Source organism: Mustela putorius, unplaced genomic scaffold (assembly GCF_011764305.1).
Source record: "Mustela putorius furo isolate JIRA1106 unplaced genomic scaffold, ASM1176430v1.1 tig00003988_pilon_pilon_pilon, whole genome shotgun sequence".
NCBI classification, from domain to species: Eukaryota; Metazoa; Chordata; class Mammalia; order Carnivora; family Mustelidae; genus Mustela; species Mustela putorius.
The window spans coordinates 12,222,938-12,235,232 of record NW_025422127.1 but is presented as its reverse complement, the minus strand read 5'-3'; the positions used below and the strand labels follow the sequence as shown (position 1 = coordinate 12,235,232).

The window sequence follows — 12,295 nt, the reverse complement described above, 5'->3', positions numbered from 1 at the left end:
TGTCACATGCTGGGTGGCTCAAACAACAGGAATTCATTTTCTTACAGTTCTGGAGGCTAGAATTCCATGATCAGGTGCCAGCAGGTTTGTTTGTGGGGAGATCTCTCTTCTGGTTTGGAGACCATGGCTTTCACACTGTGCTCTCATATGACCTTTCCTCTGTTCACACACACACAGAGGGTCAGTGTCTACTCCTTTTTCTAGGACACCAATCCTATGGGACCTGGGTCCCACCACTATGACCTCATTTAAGCTTACATTAATTACTTCCTTAGGAAGCCCCCTCTCCAAATATAGCTATACTGGGCATTAGGGCTTCAGCGTATGGGTACTGGGAGGATACAAATAATCAGTCCATAGTATGTATCCTTAAAGGTGTTCTCCTCTTACTATTGCTTTCAAAGACTCTTGAGGAATTCAGACTTTTGAAAAACAAAACAGGCAACTTCTGCTTATAAATAGAATAACAAAATTTGTCATTTGGATTAAAAAACTTGAGAAGAACTCCATTGAAAGATGTGTAACCTTTATAAATTGAATATAATTTGTCAAAGCAGCGTAACTTCTTCTTCATTTTTTAAAAAAGATTTTATTTATTTATTTGACAGAGACAGAGAGCACAAGCAGGCAGAGAGGCAGGCAGAAAGAGAGGGGAAGCAGAAGCAGGTTCCCTGCTGAGCAGAGAGCCCAATGCAGGGCTCTATCCCAGGACCCTGAGATCATGACCTGAGCCGAAGGCAGCGGCTTAGCCCACTGAGTCACCCAGGCACCCCAGCAACATATCTTCTAAATACTGTTTTTTTTTTTTTTTGGCACACAAAGCCATCTTGTAGAAACATAAAAAGTGCACTCTCTCTTTATCTATCTCTGTATCTATCTATCTATCTATCTCCTGGAAATATATTGACAACAGTAATAGCCTTAGCTTCCAGCTACTAGTTACTATGCCTTATACAACAATACTATCTTAAATCCTCATGACATGAGGCAGCTTCAATCCGTGTTTTCAATTATTAGATGAACAAGAGTAACTGGGCTTAGGTCAGCTCTGTGGCACTCCAAAAGCAGTGTGTGGGTGTGTGTGCGTGCGTGCGCACGCGTGTTTTCTGTGTAGAAGGGATATGTGTGATTTTCAGTTTCTCTTTTATAGTTTTCTGCAGGCCCTTATTGCTGGAACAAGGTGAATGAGTGTCTATTTTCTAGGATCAGAGAGTTATTTCTATTTTGAAAAACGATAAGGGGTGGTTATTGAAATTAAGAGAGAAACAGAAGAAATCATCAGCTCTGTATGGGATGTTCATGGCATCCAAACAGCTCTGAATATTCTAGGTGGGCTGTTGACATGATGGGTATTAAATGGTACCTTGTTTGTTTGTTTGTTTGTTTGTTCATGTATTTATTTTAAGATTTGATTTATTTATTTGACAGACAGAGATCACAAGTAGGCAGAGAGGCAGGCAGAGAAAGAGAGAGGAGGAAGCAGACTCCCTGCTGAGCAGAGAGCCTGATGCAAGGCTCGATCCCAGAACCCTGAGATCATGAACCAAGCTGAAGACAGAGGCTTAACCCACTGAGCCACCAGGCGCCCCTTAAATGGTTCCTTGTTTCATCGGCATTTCATTGGTGATTAAAATGGACGCACATGCTGTTAAAGGTAATGTGAACACCAAGCTGTGAGAGTGTCCCGACAGTGCCACTATCGTCTGAAGCACAAACCCCAGCCCTCAACTCACTGCATGCTACTTTTCCACCTTTCTAGGAAGGTGTAGGGTTTGGTGATACACCCAGGGGAGCAAGAAATTTTATCAAGCTCAAGTTTTCAAGGAATGCCAAATTCTACATCACTCACAGAAATGGCAAAAAACTTGGGGAAGAGCTGTTGAGCCTAACTTTGAAAACAGTGATGAAGGAAGCGAGTGTGGATACAAGACTGACACAGTCAGTGGTTCACACTGGGTCCACCAAGAGGCAGGATCATCCAGATTTCTGGTCCCAGCCTTCTCCTTCTTATGTGACATGGCCCCACCCTGGGGAAGGCAGTCCATTTGGAGAGTGACCCCTGCTAGCTATTTCCAGAGACTGATTTTGGGGGCAAAGGAAGGTGTCCTTAAAAGTACCTGCATGGGGGGAGCACCTGGGTGGCTCAGTTGGTTAAGCACTTAACTCTTGGTTTCGGCTCAGGTCATGATCTTGTGGTCGTGGACTCAAGCCCCACACGAGGCTCTATGCTCAGTGCAGAGTGTGCTTCAGATTCTCTCTCCCTCTCCCCCCCACTCTCTCTCTCCCTCATAAATAAATAAAATCTTAAAAATAAAAAGAAAAAAATACCTGCATGGGGAATTCTTGAGTTTAGTATTGTTCAATGATATTACATTGTAGACATGAGAAATTTAGGATTCACTATGACTATTTTAGCTTGTGTCTGATAGGGAGTCTTATTCTCTAGAAGGAAATTTAAAGAATATTTGGCTTCTCATTCAATTCTGAATATGTCAAAAGAAAACAGTTGATTAATTTATTCTTGTTTTAGTCAGCAAAGGGTTAAGTTAATGTCAGGTTAGCAGATAGTCTCTACTTGCGCAGGAATCATAAACAAGAGGTGTTCAACATTAGATGTTCAAATTTAGACCCCCCTCCAAGTGCCCTGTCTTATGCTGGACTTGGAGTTTTGTGCACTAGCTAACAATTGGTCATTTTCATGGGCCCTATCAACTGGTCAGTGTCCCCTGTCGTCCCTGTACAGTAAAGAACGTGTAATAATTTGGCTAAAGCACAAAATGTAAGTGTTAAACTTCACTGAACTGAAACAAGATAAAAATCATTAGTTTTGCCTAAAGTGCTGAATCTTTAGCTTTAATCAGGTGCTTACTAGAATTCAGACAACTGAATGTGTATTGAACTGTGAAGGAAGAGAATGCATTTACAGATCATATGTGAAGTGCTAGAAATGTATTATGGATGACAATATCTAAAAACTAGGTATAAGAAAAGATTTTATAATATATAAGCTCTCCAGATAGACACTCCATACAACACATAATCTTCTGCTCATATTACATCAATGCACATTTCTAGAAATTATATGTGCAGATGAGAACTGGAAGTATAGAGAAGAGTGAGTAGCAGGACTTCAAGAAAAAGTAAAAAGTATGCAGTCTCCAAGTCCTAGTATTTTAGGATAGCGATGAGACTGATGAATAACTCTTATTCAAACCCAAGCAAAGTGGTGTTTTCAGTAGTAAGAGGTGATGTATCTATAGATCAGTACATAGGTATTGAATTCCTACCATATTCTGGAGAGTGGGGATATAATGATAAAAAAATGATTTCCTGCTTTAGTGACGAGATTGTAAGTATGTGTGCATGCATATGTGTGTGTGTGTTTATGTGTGTGCGTGTGTTGATGGTGAGGGTGGATACAGATACTAATTCAGTCAGCCCACATGTAAAACTGCAACTGTGACAAATGTGACCAAGTACAGATATCCACATGCCTGTGCTCTAAGAGCTTAAAATAGGGAGATTTGATTTAATGTTACTGTAGCTGATATTTGAATGATGAGCAGAATGGAAGTAGGCAAATGTTCTAGAAACAGCATTCCAGGCAGGGATAACAGCATGTGCAAAAGTCCTGTGGTGGAAAAAAGAAGATGAGCATGGGAGACTGGGGTGGCAAGGGAAAGGGCAAGCAAGTAAGGCAGAGGATTAAGAGCTTCATCTTAGTGGACGAGCAGTATGACACCATGAGCATATTTAAAGCAAGTTCCAGTGGAGTGATGTGGTCAGATTTGTACTTGAAAGTATCAGTCTGGCCATGGTATAATAGGCTGGTGGCCTGAATGGATATAGGGGACTATTAAAAAACTTATGCAACATCTGGGAGGAAGATGGAGCTAGGGCAGTAGTGTTGGAGGTAGAAGGTGAATGAATTGGAGGGCCATGAAGGAGATGAGGGCTTCGGGACATGGGGATGGATTAGAGACATTTATTAGAGAGAAAGAGGTGGAGGAGAGGAAGAGGATGGCTTCTAGGATTAATAATATAAAAGTGTAGGGAATCCCATAGTCACTTCCTTTTGGTATCAAAATTAAATATGATTCAGGAGTGTGTAGGGGGTGAAAACAGCGAGCATATTTAGAAATCATTTGATTTTTATTCAAGTAATACATGTACATGGTTTAAAAAGCCAGATAATACTAAAAGGCTTCTGAGGAAAACCAGCAGGCCCTGAGTCCTCAGAGGTAATCACATTCAATAATTTTAACAGTTTGTTTCTGGTATTTACTTTTATTTTTCTCTGTAAATGCTTATATTGCTCTGTCTTGAATTCTTTTTTTTTTTTTTTATTTAACAAATATTTGTAAAGCTCCTGCTATGTGCCAGTCACTGTTCCAGGCATGGATACATTAGTGAACAAATCATGGACAGGCGTAGTGAACAAAACACCCTGCTTTTGTAGGGCTTTCACTGCAATGGAGAGAATAAGCAGACGTTTAAATAAAATACCAGTCTAACTATCTCGTTATTTAGAGGTGGTGCTTTACATAGAAGCGTTATGAATAATATGGAGAAAAATAAGGATCCATGGGGGTGATGTTGGGAATGCTGAGGAAGGGAGTGTTAAATGCGAGTGGAGGCAGGGAGGACCTTGCAGAGAAGACAGCGTCTGAGCAAAGACCTGAGGGACGGGAAGGAGAAGCCCTGAGGACTTTCAGGAAGAGGATGGTCCCAGCAAAGGAAAAACAAATGCGAAGGCCCTGAAGTAGAAGGACATACAGTGTACCTGAGGATTAGAATGGCAAAGACACCCTTTTTGCTGGAGGAAGGGGAATGAGGGGAGAACAATAGGGGTAAGATTAGAGAGGTAACTTGGGCCACAGATTGGGTAGGGCCATGTAGGCCACTCTCAGGACTTTGATTTTTTTTTTTTTTTTATTCTCAGAGTGATAGGACATTTCCTCTTGCCTTTTGACACCATATGCCCACTTTCTCTGCCTCCAGCATAATTTTTTGGTTAAAGCAGTGTTTTGCATTTACCTCATTATCACTCTCAAGTATTATTTTCTGCATTGCCAAGCTGTATACGATGATAATGTTCGTTTAATCTCCTGTAAGCATTTTGTTAATAGCATTTTCTTCACCTGCTTAATTTTCTGTGCATCTATTTATAATTCTCTCCAAACTCTCCAACAGACGTGGAAAAACCTGCCCACTGACCATTTTCCATGTAACCAAACACATCCGGCTCTCCATCAGTTCCCTTTTTAACCCTGGAGTCTTCCATTCCAGAGCCTTCCATTCTCCCATTCCAATCTTGCCTGCGGTCTCTCTGCCCAGCACAGTTTTTGTCCTGGGAATTCATTTCCCTTCTCTCTTACCATTGGGTCTCCATCTTCCTGTAGTGCATACTTTCTTCTTTCTTGCCTTGTTTCTTTTTTGTGGGGCAAATCCTCTTATAGTGGTAGGCAGAGTTTTGAACATTTGCATACCTAGAAATGCCTTTATTCAACTCTGAGACTTGGTTAATGATCGTGTGGGTATAAGATTTCAGGATGGACATTATTTTTCTTCAGAATTTTGAAGACGTTGTTCCACGGTTTCAACTTTCCCATCTTGCCGTGAGAAGTCAGTGCTTTTCTGATGTCTTTGCATGTGACATTTTTTCCCTCTGGAAGTTGTTAACATCTCCCTTTTATCCCTAGTGCTTTTTAGTGTCATGCCATGTACATTCATATGTGTAATTTGGGCCTCTGGTTCCTGAATAAAATAGAGGACACATTACATTTGAATTTTAGATAAGTTATGAGTTAATGTTGCAATATTTGAGGCATACTTTTGCTAAAAGTTTACTCACTGTTTATCTGAAATTCAAATTTAACTGAGTGTCCATCTTTTTTGTTTGTTTTTGTTATATCTGACAAAACTGGAACTTGGGTTTTTCAATCTAGAAACCTGTGTCTTTCAGGTTAAGGAAATTTTCATGAATTATTTATTTTTCTCTAAATTAAAATATTAGTCTAGGCTTAAAAGGGTAAGCTATTTCAACAAGTCTTAAAATCAAGATTAACGGTCTCTGCCCCCACTCCTCGCCATCCCTATGCTTTACTTTCCAGAAAAAAAAATCTTTTTTTCTTTCTTTTTAGCTCTTTATTCTAGATTTGCATCTGTAGACTATATTTCTCAATAATGCGCTTACATTCCTTCCCTCCTTCACGCCCCCAATTTTTTAAGTCTTGGAAAAACTCACTTCCTATTATGGATGATAAGGATTTTTCTTTATTACACCATCTGTAGTACTCTACACAATGTAGACACATACCTTCTCAGCCTAATATGGGCATGATGTTTATCAGCTGAGTGTGCTCTTTTACTTTATTATAACAGTAAATATTATTTCTTGTTGAGCCGAGTGGGGTACTATGGTATTTCCTTTCTTGTGATTTTTATTTTGCTCCAGAGCTACTAAATATCTTCTTTTTTCTTGCTTAATTTTCTATATACCTGTCCACTATTTGATGGATACCGGTCACTATTCTCCCAAAAGAAGAATGGGCTTACCAAAGTTCTCACCAGCAATACAGACATCCTCCTATCCTCATTGAATAATATAGCATTTTGGGTTGAAAATCATCTCCATTGTCTTCTGGCTTCTAGTGTTGCTTTTGGTAGAATCTGATGCTGTCCCAGTTCCTAAATTTCATCATGCTGTGCCTTGATGTCGGTATATTTTTATCCCTTTTCATGAGTGTTTAGTGGATATTCTTGGTTTGGAAATGCCCATTTTTCAGTTCTTGAACGATTTCTCGAATTATTTCTTTGGTTATTTTCTTCTATTCTGGTTTTGTCTAGTCCCTTTTTTTCAGAATTCCTATTAACTGATTTTGGATCTCCTGGCTGGTTCTTAAATGTCTTTATTCTAAGGAATAATCATTCCTGTGTGTCCTCTACTCTTATACTATACTCATAGCACTAGTGGCCACAAAATGTGTGTGTGTTTGTTTGGGCGGGGGTGGTTTAAAACCAAGCAATTTCCAGATTCTGTGGTCACCCACTGAGTGTTCTGCAATTCAACTCAATTCTGACTCTATCTACTTGGACACAGATCAGATCCGACATGTAAAGTTCCAGTCCCACAAGACCGCCCTCTTCCCCACTTTACACATCAAAAGAAAGTCCAGGTTGTCACCTGTGCTTCTAAGACTTGCTATAACTTGGAGAGTCCTATAATCCCCTCTTCTGGTTCAATTACCTTGGTAGAGCAGCTCACAGGAAAACCCTTTACTTACTAGATTACTAGCTTATTATAAAAAGATGTAACTCAGGATAGTCAGATGGAAGAGATGCACAAGGCAAGGTTGGGGAAAGGGCACAGAGCTTCATCATCCTCTCTGAGGGTGCCATTTTCCCAGCACCTCTACATGTTCGCCAATCTGCAGGTTCTCTGGACCATGTCCTTTTGGGGTTTTGTGGAGGCTTCTTTGCATAGGCTGTGATGGATTGGCGATTGATGACCCATTTAACCTCCAGCCATTCTCTCTCCCAGGAGGTCTGTGGGTGGTGTAGAGGGAGGGGGAGTTTGGATGGAAAGTTCCAAGTCTCTAATCCTGGTTGGTTCCCTTGGCAACCTGCCCCCATCCTTAGGGGCTTCCCAAAAGTTGCTGTATTCACTTAAACTCAGGTGTGGTTCAAAGGGGCTTGCTTGTAAAGGAAACCCCATTTCACCTCTATCGTTCTGAAGCTATATCAGAAACTGAGAACAAAATGCAAATATAACAATATGCCCTTCTTGCTCTAATCATTAAGGAAATTACATGGGATTTGGCAGCTGTAAACCAGAGCCATTGGCAAAGACCAAAATATATATTTCTTTTTTTTTCCTTTTTAAAGATTTTTACTTATTCATTTGAGAGAGAGCGAGAGCGCATAAGCAGGGGGAAAGACAGAGGGAGAGGTAGACTTGCTGAGCTAGGACCGCCCCCCCCGCCCCCACAACATGGATCTCCATCCCAGGACCTGGAAATCTACGACCTGAGCTGAAGGAAGATGCTTAGTCATCTTAGCCAACCAGGCACCCCCAGAATATATATTTCTTATAAATCACAGTATCACACTTACTTTACTCTCTGTCTTTGTACTTTTTTTCTACTTTCTGAGACATTTCCTCAACTTTATTTTCTAGACCTATTTAAGTTTTATTTTGGTTATGTTAAAAAGAAATTCAGGTCAGAGGTGGAGTCACTTGCCCTTGGAACAACCTCTCCAAGAGTGGAATGCTAAACCAATCAATCTGGAGGCAATTTGTCGCCTGGGTCCTCTCCATCTCCCAAAGGAAGATAAGGTAATCTGCATGAAAAGACCCCCAGCCCTTCTCTCCAGGGAAGGGACCTTGCCTGAAACAATCCTCCTCTCCTCTCCTTTCCTCTTCTTCTCTTCTCTTTCTTCCTCCCTTCTTCCCTCCCTCCCTCTCTCCTTTCCTTCCTTCCTTTTTTTTTTTTTTTTCCTGGTAACGTTCTTACCCCACCCCTTCATTATAAGACCTTCGATTTTGTACTACTCAGAGCTCCCCTTTCCTGCTAGGTGGGATGGTGTCTGATTCATGAATCACTTAACAAAGCCAATTAGATCTTTACATTTACTGTTTTGAATTTTTTTAAACAGCTATTATACTTTCAATTTCCTAGAATTATTTTCTCTTCTTGGATGGTTCCTCCTTTATAGCAACCTGTTCTTGTTTGGCAGATAAAATATTTATCTGAGGATTTCCAAAAATTTTTAAAAATTTTTTCTCTTTTGATTCTGGCATTTTCTGTTTTCTCTGAATTTGTCTATTTTGGCCTGTTCAAGTCTTCCCTCAGGTACTTGTAATTTGAGGATAACTTTATTTTCAAGAGTGAGGTGGTAAAGGGCTAGGGAGGCTCTGTGTCTTTGGGGCTTGTTGAGTGGAGAGCTCATGGCTCAGTGATATAGTGGAGACTAAGCCATTTTGTTGGGTGCTTCTAGATGTCTAGAGGCATTTCCTCTTGGATTCCTTGGTTTCTCCAGGAAGAAGTTCTCCAGTTGCCTTCCTGATTTTCTGGGAACAAGGTGGGGGAGGTGGCAGACTTCACAATGAGCATGTAGACGCTCATGCCACATGTACCTCCTCCTACTTTCAGTGTATGCCTTCTGCCTTACTTGGTACCAGCTGACCTTAAATCCCGGCCTTTCTGGTTTAGTTCCTTCTCGAACTTCTCTTTGATGAGCATCAGGTGGGTAAGTGGCTTCATGGAACTGAGGAGGAGACCTAGATAGGTATGCCCAACTGCAACCAATTTTTAGACCTCTGCCTTGATTCTGTTTCTAAGGTATTGGTGTTGCCAGGTCCAGAGCCTCCATGGGTTCCCCGAGAGCAAATCTCCACATTTCCTTGACTCTTATCTTCAGGCACCCTCGTTTCAAATCTTGTCCCTCTCCTAAGTCCAGTGTTCTTCCTCCAGCGGTTTCCTGTCACTATGCATTGGCTTTCACTTAGATTTGATCTGCTATTCTGACTTACTTGGCTTTGTAACTTTACCTCCCTGCCCCTTGAAAATTTCCCTCACAGTTATTTTAGTAGGGTTTCAGAAGGGGAAAAAAAATCCCATGTTTTTAATCTGCCACTTCTAACTCAAGGTCAGATGCTTTCTCAGTGATTTTTTAAAAATATATTATATATATTAAAGCATCTTATATATATATATATTAAAGCATCTTATGTATAAGATGCTTAGTCATCTTAGCCAATCTCAGGAACCCCCATTTTATATATATTTCTTATAAATCAAAGTATATTTCTTTTAAATCACAGTATCATACTCACTTTACTCTCTGTCTTTGTACTTTCCTACTTTCTGAGACATTTCTTCAACTTCATTTTCTAGACCTATTTAAGTTTTATTTCAGTTATGTTAAAAAGAAATTCAGGTCAGAGGTGGAGTCACTTGCCCTTGGGACAACCTCTCCAAGAGTGAAATGTGTGTGTGTGTATATATATACATATATATATATATATATATATATATATATGTATATATATACTTTATTTATTTATTTGTGTGTGTATATACATATATATGTGTGTGTGTATATATATATATATATATATATACTTTATTTATTTATTTATTTACTATTTTTACCACTTATTAGACTGTTTCTTTCACTTGATGGCCATTCGAATTTCACAAAGAAACAAACTGTTGACAGAGGTTTCCACACAGGTGGCACCGCTGGAAAGCATGTGGGTGTTGGTTTTGTGAGTCTGATGCCATGAGGTCAGTGACACTTAGTCATGAGATGAGTTGCTGCCCCCAGATCATCAGGCTTTCAGTATCCTTTTGCATCACATTTGAGCTTTACTAAAATTACAGTAACTCTGTGTTACGAATCTTTGGGCTTGTTCCCAAATAATTGAAATTTTAAATTTTAAATCTTTTCCTTCTGAAGAAGGCTACTACACAGGCCCCATAATACCTACTGGCATGTTGGTAAGGCTTACCTTTTCCAAAACAGTTTCACCAGGTCCCTGCAGTAGCTCTAAAGCAGCTTGGGGCTTACTTGTCTGGTCGTAGTCTGTCCATGGTCACCCTTGTTTTATACATGCAGAGATAGACGTTGCAAGAAGTTGTTAGTTTGCTGGTGTTTAGCCAAAGTCTGGCCTGCTCTTGACGTGATCACAAAGATCACAGACACGTGCACCTCACATTGGGAGTAGTCAGGGGTCTAGTTTTCTTTGTCCAGGGCCTGGTAGAGGCAGGCCTTGAACATAGGACTGTGGGCCCTGGATCTCACACTTTCCAATTAGAAAACTACGTGCATGTGTGGTATAGGGCAGGCCACAAAGGCAGCAGGAAATCAGGGAAGAGAGTGATCAATCACGTTAGGATGGCCAGAGAAGCTCATGAAGATGGTGGAGCTGGGCTGGGAAGGTGGGACTGAAGAATGTGGGCAGGAGACGCAAGAGCATCCCATGGGCCAGGCAAGGGAGGAGGGAAGCAGAGGCCAGAACTCTTTCATGGAGGGAGGGCTTTGCCTGGTATAAACTGAGGATCCAAGATGGGCCTCTGGGACCAAGGTAGATGGTGAGGGCATTAGATAGAGAGAAGGAAGCCCAGCTAAACAGATTATATGAAGCTTCACTTTACAGGGCCTCTGAGTTGAGCATGTTGCTTGGACTTGATTCCATTCAAGGTAGAGAATTAGTGACACAATATTTAAAGACAACTGTTGCAGGAGTAGCTTCAGGGTGGTATGCTCAGCAGTGGCTGATGCGTGGGAGGGACCCTTGTTGGGTCTCTGGGGTAGAAGGTATAGTCTGAGTGAACCAGAGAGCCCAGAAGTAGGGACCAGGTCAGGGACCACCACTGCTGTATCAGAGGTGCTGACAAAAGACTAGAGAGCCGTTCCAGGTTTCTTGATGTCATGGCTCATGCAGCTCACTCTCATATAGCTAACTGCACTTCCTTTTGTTCTGATTCTCCTGGCAGGGAAAACGCTGGCACAGCAAGGAGACTTGCACATATATTTCTGGTAGCAGCTGGACACAGAGGGCCTGGACCCCCAACTTCTCAGGAAGAGGAGACCCTTCCTTGGATCATGCGGCCTGACATCTCTCCAGTGGCCTCCCACAAGCAGTCACCAGACTAAAAAAAGCTGAGACCAGACCTGTCAACATTAAAGATGGGGCCCAGGATGTTGGGGTGAGGCTGTGGGGTGAAGTTGAAAGGTGAGGGTGTGCACAAAAGAGACCAGGTATGGGGAGGTCAAGGTCAGGGGATGCCAGAAAGTGCATGGCTGGGCTACAGACCCACCCAGGAAAAGGGTGGCCATGAAGACTAACCAATAAATATATGGCAAAGTCCCAGAGGCTGTGTGTTTTGCTGAGTGGAGAAATCAACAGCTAAGTTAAGAAGACAAGTCAGGTACTCATAACAAAAGCAGGTGGGTGTCCAGGATGCCAGAGCACCTGGGCAGCTTCCTGGGCACCACCCGCAGATGGTCAGAGAAGGTGCTCAATTACCTTCTGCATTGACCTCACTGTGGACAGGGGATGTTCTCCAAGAAGGCAACCTGTGCTCCAGGAATTGTTAGCCTCTTCTATATACATGCCTGTGGGCAAATGTCATGGTCAGAGTTCTATTTCCCATGGTTTTCCCAGGACCCAGATGATGCTGTGTGCAGGGTCTCCTGGGAGCCAGAAAGACTTCTTCCTGGTGTGTGACCCACCTTGCTCTTGTCATGGACAGTTCTTTGCTCCTGGCCTTTCTCTGAGGAAGGA

General features: G+C 41.6%; 1 protein-coding gene across 4 annotated transcripts in view; it reads left to right on the top strand.

The window, feature by feature from the left end:
* Positions 1–11,878, top strand: part of KCNA6 (potassium voltage-gated channel subfamily A member 6) — a 42,695-nt gene extending 30,817 nt beyond the window's left edge. For 3 of the 4 annotated variants that reach the window (XM_004781508.3, XM_004781511.3, XM_013050495.2), the window contains one exon: positions 11,505–11,878. The gene's annotated coding sequence lies outside the window, so the exon portion shown is untranslated. Of the gene's footprint in view, positions 1–8,214; positions 8,339–11,504 lie in introns of all 4 variants that reach the window. The other variant, XM_004781510.3, reaches the window with a different exon arrangement.
* The last annotated feature ends 417 nt before the right edge of the window (positions 11,879–12,295 follow it).